The following is a 6,000-nucleotide window of genomic DNA, read 5'->3' as shown; positions in this document are numbered from 1 at the left end:
TGCCGGGTCATTCTGACTAACATCCAGACGAGGGTCCTGGAAAGCATAAGCCCAGCGATCCACATCCAGATCCTTCAGAGGCAGACCCGTCTGGAGTTGAGTGGTTAAGTGGCCATGCATTGCTGTGTGAAACAGGGCATGTTGCAGTGTGCTGGTAGTCAGCTACTTGCCTGTATGTAAGCCATAGGCCATGTATGGATGTGTGTGTGCAGGGACATCATGGTGCTGCATGTGAGACCAGTCATGCGTGAACCACATGGATTGTGCATGTGTTACAATGCAACATGGGGAGCAGCATGCGGAATGCACATATGAATGCATGCCTGTCTCTGTTCTTGGACATGGATGGGGTGGGATAGATGGGTGCTACTGTCATGGACATGTATGGTGTACATGTCTGTGTGTCTGAGTAGCTTGTGTGTGACTTTGAAACGCCATGGATGCATGACACATGTCCGTGACGATGTGTTGATTCACTGATGCAGTCTAGTCATCCTTGTATCCACTGACTGTGTCTGTGGTGTACGAGGCCAGAAGCAAGAGCCTCTGGTGATGTGTGTGTATGGGACCAGTATGACCCATGATGCATGTGAGTTTGAAGACAAACATTTATGTTAATAGAGGCCCTCGTACATGGATGCTAATGTTGATTGCATGCACCGTGCCTGTTTCTGCATGTGTGTTGCCTGCATTGACCCATGTGTTGTGGAGGGACAGGATGGAAGTGACGTTTGACAGTGCCACTCATGTGCTATTGCTTCCTGTCTAGGGGACTATTGTACAGTACCCTGATGCTTGTTTTCTATGTCTCCCTCTACACAGCATTGAGTGAAGAAGAGGGCTGAGATGGCACTGTGGAGCAAAGCGACGGGGAGGCCTCCACTGGCCGGCGACGCAAACCCCAGCCACCTTCCCAGGAATTACCATCATCCGGGAGTGAGGGACTGGTGCCACTACAGCTGCACCGGAAGTGCCGGGTGAGCCCCCACAGGGGTTTGCGATGGCAGAAGATGGTGCAAAGCCATCCAGGTTGGTGGTCTACACAGAGGAGGAGGAGGCCGCTACTGAGCCCCACATGGGGCCTGGTGGGGGTGGTACCACTGGTGCAAGTGGTGCAGTCCAGGGGCAGGAGGCAGCACAGGTTGCCGCAGAGGGGCCTGTGCATGTCACTGTCCCTGACCCTTTGACTGCACCACCATGCACCAGCAGGTATGCCACTTCCCAGGCCCCTCCGCAGGTAGAAGGGAGGCCCACATAATCTGGCACTCCAATACCTGCGGACGAGGAGATCCATGACCGTATGGGCTCCGTCCTGATTGGTGTCACATTGCGCACGCGTGATATTCGTGATGACGTGCGTGCTTCCTGGGGGGACCACGCACGCCATCACGAAGAGTTGCGTGGCAACAAGGCACAGTTGGGAGGGGCCCTGGTCGGAGGGTTCCTACATGTGTCAGGCACTCTGGCGGCCCTCTCCTCCTCTGTGGAGACTATGCGCCAGTCGTTCTCCCTGCCGACTTCTGGCCCAGATTCCACCAGGACCCCTGTGAACCTGGCCCGACCAACGCAGCCAGCTTGGTGGAGATCACGTCCCTTTAATTAATCACAGAAAGACACCCAGAGAATACAGTTTGCAGATAGGTATCAAGGGATTTTATTAAACCTTATACAATTTAGATATATGACTCAAATCATGATTTTAATCTGCACTTAATGGCAACAATTTACATAGCAGGAAAAAACTATTAGAACACATCTATGTAATAATAAAATTCATCCTATTCAATCGTACATCCATTCGTCCACATGCAGCCATCAACCATCCAATATATTCATACAAAACTCCAAGGGATACAAAATATATAAAATCTATAAAAACCATGACATATAATTCATCAATGAAATTGTATATAGAAAAAATGTGAAGTCATTATGGTTGGCCATAATAGGTGATAAAAATGGCCAGACAGTTAAGATGGTTCACAAGAGTCTTCAACCACGACCTCATCTCAGGTTTCTCTACCGGTTTCGACATAATACTCTATTATAGTGACGTCTTCTTCAGGAGATACACAAATTTACATTCTAAGGAAAAACAGGAGACATAAGCTCATAAGTCCCCTCTGTATAGATGACAACATGGTACACTAGGTTAAAAACCAAATATCCAATCGAAAATCAATATATAAACATGGACAACAGCCTGCTGCTGCTAATACTGCTACCTAAAGTAATTATCTCTGAGGTAGACCGTGAGTGTCAGACAGATAAAGTGCAACCATCATGAATTGGTGTCCAAAAATACAGTGGAATCAGGTCATTGGCAGAAAACACACCACCATTTGTCTAATGGATCATTGTGGAGTGCTGGGTGGGCTACTCAACCACACTGGTCATGTTAATACCAAATTGCAACAAGAAACCTCCCACAGAAGTGGATGCCACATAACTGCTACAGTTTCGGTATTCAAGGACTAAATGTTATTCATCCCTACATATTAAAATGACAGAACCATTACTACAGAGAAACACGACTAACCTTAGTTGAGGAAAAAGGAAAAAATCCTTGTTAACATGGCTGGAGCAGCTATCAATTCCGTCTACTAGCTTCCAGAAGTTGGTTCCTGCATTTAGGAAATGTAGAGTTCCCACTATGGCTCCACCCTATGGGGTAAAGACATAAATCAATGGAGGTATATATTGCCAACATCGCCACTGAAGCATAAGTACAATCTCCGATCTTACCTAATGTGTCCAATGTGGCACATCTAAAGAGATGTGGATACTTGACGCATGGCTCCCAGAATTGTGATCCGTCCCTAAATACAACAACACAGAAACAAGCTCTCTAAATTCGAAGTTTAAAATTTGTGACTCGAATAAAGGGAGCCGAAGGTAGCACGGACAAGCCGGGCCAATGGAGTATGGCGAATTCTTGGGCCAACTGATCGCCCACGGCCACTGTCTGTTCATTTAATCTACGTGCATTTTCTGCCCATTATTTACAGTAGCTACGATTTCTAGCTTTGCACACAGTTTTGGGCGCGAGCGTGTGTTGTGTACCGTTCCCCAGATGGAATAATGGATGCCCTTAGTACATATAAACATATTTTTTAACATCTTTCTCTATATATATATTTTTCACATCCGTTGCATTTTAGCGGAAAGAAGTGAATGCGTAACACTGCGTAGGCTTTACATTCTCTTATGAGCCCTTTCAAATTCCCGGAAGAAACGCCTGCACTAGAGGACACCACGTTGCCATAACAGCACGCATAAACGCAATATCACGTGACAGAATTTTAGATCATGTGGTCAAGGTGGAGCTATTTGAACCCTTCGGGAGCAGCCTACTACCCGTGTCCGCTTCTGCAGGTGCCCATACTCATTTCAAGGAAGCAAGACGGCAGTTGTTAGCCGCGGAACAGCTTTAAACTTGTTGGAGGTAAGCAAACCTAGGTCCGAGGATTCCATATTATCAAATTTCGTGCATTTTGTGCTGGTTAGCTTGAAATTTGCCTTCTTGGGGCTTAGGCATCTGACTTACAGTTAAGTGATATATCAAGGTTTCGCGTGACTAGTGGGGCCACAGTTTGACCTAAGTAGTTAGACGGGTGAGACTATCCCGTGCATTCTTTGCTGTCTAGCTTGAAATCTGCATTCTCTCTCTCTTTTTCTTGGGGTTTAGGCATCTTACTCACAGCAAAGTGAAATATCGAGGCTTCGTGTTATTAGTGGGGCCGCAGTTTAATCTTGGTGGATTTCGTTAAATAACTTGAACCCTTTATTCGAGTCACAAATGTTAAACTTCGAATTTAGAGAGCTTGTTTCTGTGTTGTTGTATTTAGGGACGGAACACAATTCTGGGAGCCAGTGCGGGACGGAAGTACGCATCAAGTATCCACATCTCTTTAGATGTGCCACATTGGACACATTAAGTAAGATCGGAGATTGTACTTATGCTTCAGTGGCGATGGCGGCAATATATACATCCATTGATTTATGTCTTTACCCCATAGGGTGGAGCCATAGTGGGAACTCTACATTTCCTAAATGCAGGAACCAACTTCTGGAAGCTAGTAGACGGAATTGATAGCTGCTCCAGCCATGTTAACAAGGTTTTTTTCCTTTTTCCTCAACTAAGGTTTGTCGTGTTTCTCTGTAGTAATGGTTCTGTCATTTTAATATGTAGGGATGAATAACATTTAGTCCTTGAATACCGAAACTGTAGCAGTTATGTGGCATCCATTTCTGTGGGAGGTTTCTTGTTGCGATTTGGTATTAACATGACCAGTGTGGTTGAGTAGCCCACCCAGTACTCCACAATGATCCATTAGACAAATGGTGGTGTGTTTTCTGCCAATGACCTGATTCCACTGTATTTTTGGACACCAATTCATGATGGTTGCACTTTATCTGTCTGACACTCACGGTCTACCTCAGAGATAATTACTTTAGGTAGCAGTATTAGCAGCAGCAGGCTGTTGTCCATGTTTATATATTGATTTTCAATTGTATATTTGGTTTTTAACCTAGTGTACCATGTTGTCATCTATACAGAGGGGACTTATGAGCTTATGTCTCCTGTTTTTCCTTAGAATGTAAATTTGTGTATCTCCTGAAGAAGACGTCACTATAATAGAGTATTACGTCGAAACCGGTAGAGAAACCTGAGATGAGGTCATGGTTGAAGACTCTTGTGACCCATCTTAACTGTCTGGCCATTTTTATCACCTATTATGGCCAACCATAATGACTTCACATTCTTTCTATATACAATTTCATTGATGAATTATTTGTCATGGTTTTTATAGATTTTATATATTTTGTATCCCTTGGAGTTTTGTATGAATATATTGGATGGTTGATGGTTGCATGTGGACGAATGGATGTACGATTGAATAGGATGAATTTTATTATTACATAGATGTGTTCTTAAAGTTTTTTCCTGCTATGTAAATTGTTGCCATTAAGTGCAGATTAAAATCATGATTTGAGTCGCATATCTAAATTGTATCAGGTTAAATAAAGTCCCTTGATACCTATCTACAAATAGTATCCTCTGGGTGTCTTTCTGTGATTAATTGTAATATTAATACCCTTACCTAGAGCGTGGGGTCTCCTGTGTCTTTCAGAGAACATGGAGATCACATCCCTGCCACAGTCGGGAGTCGGAGGTCCAGCAGGGGTGGACACCCCACCAACTGGAGACCAGCAGATGGAGGGTGTGCCGGCATCATCGGGCAGGGCACATGGACAGCAGCAGCAGGCTCAAGGTGGGAGCGATGATGGCTTGGGGCCATCAACATCAGAGGGACAGGCATCGGCCGGAGGGCAGGAGGACCCTGGAATGGGAGTGTCTTCCATGTGGCAGTGGTTGGGCCAGCGGATAGGTCCAGAGCAGCGGTGGGTGAAAGAGGCACGGCTCACTATGGTCAGGGCGGAGTTCTCCATGCGCAGGGCGTTGAGGCGGGCTAAGTGCCTCGAGGCAACTCGCAGGGAATGGGAACAGGCCATGACTGCATCCCTGTGAGACCTCGGGGCTAGGGGAGAGGCCCGCCTCCGGGACATCGACATGGAGTTCGATGATGCCCTGGCCCAGGACATCACAGAGTGAGCCGTAGGACTTGCCCGCCGCCCTTGTATATAGTTAATTGGTGTTAGGTTTCCTTTCTGTTTTAATTTCTTTTGGGGCGCTTGGACAATGCCCCACCTTTTTGTATATAGTCATTCATTAGGTAGGGGTTTTTGTAGGTTTCTTTTCTATGGTTGGGCTCATGGACCCTGGATTTGTACTTTGTATATAGTTCAACACTGGATTTCACTTCCTTTTTTTCCATGGATCAATGGTTTTGTCTTATTTTGTCCCTTTGCATTTGTTTTGATGGACAGACACTTTGGACCCATGTGCTTTTGGATTGATTTGGATTGTGCTTTCACACATTTTTATTTTATATTTTGGACATGCAGCTTTTTCTTAATTATTTCCATTGTGTGTTT

This window comes from Ambystoma mexicanum, chromosome 5q, assembly GCF_040938575.1.
Source record: "Ambystoma mexicanum isolate Mex_15411 chromosome 5q, UKY_AmexF1_1, whole genome shotgun sequence".
Taxonomy (NCBI): domain Eukaryota; kingdom Metazoa; phylum Chordata; class Amphibia; order Caudata; family Ambystomatidae; genus Ambystoma; species Ambystoma mexicanum.
This window is presented reverse-complemented; position numbering follows the sequence as displayed.